Raw genomic sequence first — 2301 nt, forward strand, 5'->3', positions numbered from 1 at the left:
GGCTATAAACTGCCCACCACGGTCCCCAAGTTCATAGAAAAGGATTTTTAGCTACCCACGTGGGGTTACTTGTACCTAAAGAGGGTTTTGAAGGGCAATATAGGGGAGCTGTACATGGTATTGAAGAAGGTGTTGTGGCTCCTTAAATGAGGTGAGAGAAGTCCCCATAAAGGGGCCATAAACTGCCCACCATGGTCCCCAAGTTCACAGAAAAGGGTTTTCAGCTACCGAGGTGGGGTTAGTGGTTCCTAAAGAGGGTTTTGAAGGGTAATATAGGAGAGCTGTACATGGTATTGAAGAAGGTGTTATGGGTCCTTAAATGGGGTTGAAGAAGTCCCCATGGAGGGGCCATAAACTGCCCACCATGGTCCCCAAGTTCACAGAAAAGGGTTTTCAGCTACCAAGGTAGGGTTACTAGTAGAAAAAGAGGGTTTTGAAGGGCAATATAGGGGAGCTGTACATGGTATTGAAGCAGGTGTTATGGGTTCTTAAATGGGGTGTAAGAAGTCCCCAAAGAGGAGCCATAAACTGCCCACCATGGTCCCCAAGTTCACAGAAAAGGGTTTTCAGCTACCCACGTGGGGTTACTAGTACCAAAAGAGGGTTTTGAAGGGCAATATAGGGGACCTGTACTTGGTATTGAAGAAGGTGTTATGGGTCCTTAAATGGGGTAGAAGAAGTCCCCAGAGAGGGCCATCAACTGCCCACCATGGTTTCCAAGTTCACAGAAAAGGGTTTTCAGCTATCGAGGTGGGGTTAAAAGTACCTAAAGAGGGTTTTGAAGGGCAATATAGGGGAGCTGTACTTGGTATTGAAGAAGGTGTTATGGGCCCTTAAATGGGGTAGAAGACGTCCCCATAGAGGGCCATCAACTTCCCACCATGGTCCCCAAGTTCACAGAAAAGGGTTTTCAGCTACCGAGGTGGGGTGACTAGTACCTAAAGATGGTTTTGAAGGGCAATATAGGGGGGCTGTACATGGTATTGAAGAAGGTGTTATGTGTCCTTAAATGGGGTGGAAGAAGTCCCCATAGAGGGCCATCAACTGCCCACCATGGTCCCCAAGTTCACAGAAAAGGGTTTTCAGCTACCGAGGTAGGGTTACTAGTACATAAAGATGGTTTTGAAGGACAATATAGGGGAGCTGTACATGGTATTGAAGAAGGTGTTATATGTCCTTAAATGGGGTGGAAGAAGTCCCCATAGAGAGGCCATCAACTGCCTACCATGGTCCCCAAGTTCACAAAAAAGGGTTTTCAGCTACCGAGGTGGGGTTACTAGTACCAAAAGAGGCTTTTGAAGGGCAATGTAGGGGAGCTGTACATGGTACTGAAGAACGTGTTAAGGGTCCTTAAATGGGGTTGAAAAAGTCCCCATAGAGGGCTATCAACTGCCCACCATGGTCCCCAAGTTCACAGAAAAGTGTTTTCAGCTACCGAGGTGGGGTTACTAGTACCTAAAGAGGGTTTTGAAGGGCAATATAGGGGAGCTGTACATGGTATTGAAGAAGGTGTTCTGGGTCCTTAAATGGGGTGGAAGAAGTCCCCATAGAGGGGCCATAAACTGCCCACCATGGTCCCCAAGTTCACAGAAAAGGGTTTTCAGCTACCAAGGTGGGGTGACTAGTGCCTAAAGAAGGTTTTGAAGGGCAATATAGGGGGCTGCACATGGTATTGAAGAAGGTGTTATTGGTCCTTAAATGGGGTAGAAGAAGTCGCCATAGAGGGCCATCAACTGACCACCGTGGTCCCCAAGTTCACAGAAAAGTGTTTTCAGATACCGAGGTAGGGTTACTAGTACATAAAGAGGGTTTTGAAGGGCAATATAGGGGAGCTGTACATGGTATTGAAGAAGGTGTTATGGGTCCTTAAATGGGCTGGATGAAATCCCCATAGAGGGACCATCAACTGCCCACCATGGTCCCCAAGTTCACAGAAAAGGGTTTTCAGCTACCGAGGTGGGGTTACTAGTACCTAAAGAGGGTTTTGAAGGGCAATATCGGGGAGCTGTACATGGTGTTGAAGAAGGTGTTCTGGGTCCTTAAATGGTGTGGAAGAAGTCCCCATAGACGGGCCATAAACTGCCCACCATGGTCCCCAAGTTCACAGAAAAAAGGTTTTCAGCTACCGAGGTGGGGTGACTAATACGTAAAGAGGGTTTTGAATGGCAATACAGGGGGGCTGTACATGGTATTGAAGAAGGTGTTATGGGTCCTTAAATGGGGTAGAAGAAGTCCCCATAGAGGGCCATCAACTGCCCACCATGGTCCTCAAGTTCACAGAAAAGGGTTTTCAGCTACCGA

The sequence above is a fragment of the Tasmannia lanceolata genome, unplaced genomic scaffold (assembly GCF_043159265.1).
Source record: "Tasmannia lanceolata isolate RefF3 unplaced genomic scaffold, GAP_Taslan_0.1 ptg000013l, whole genome shotgun sequence".
Lineage (NCBI taxonomy): Eukaryota > Viridiplantae > Streptophyta > Magnoliopsida > Canellales > Winteraceae > Tasmannia > Tasmannia lanceolata.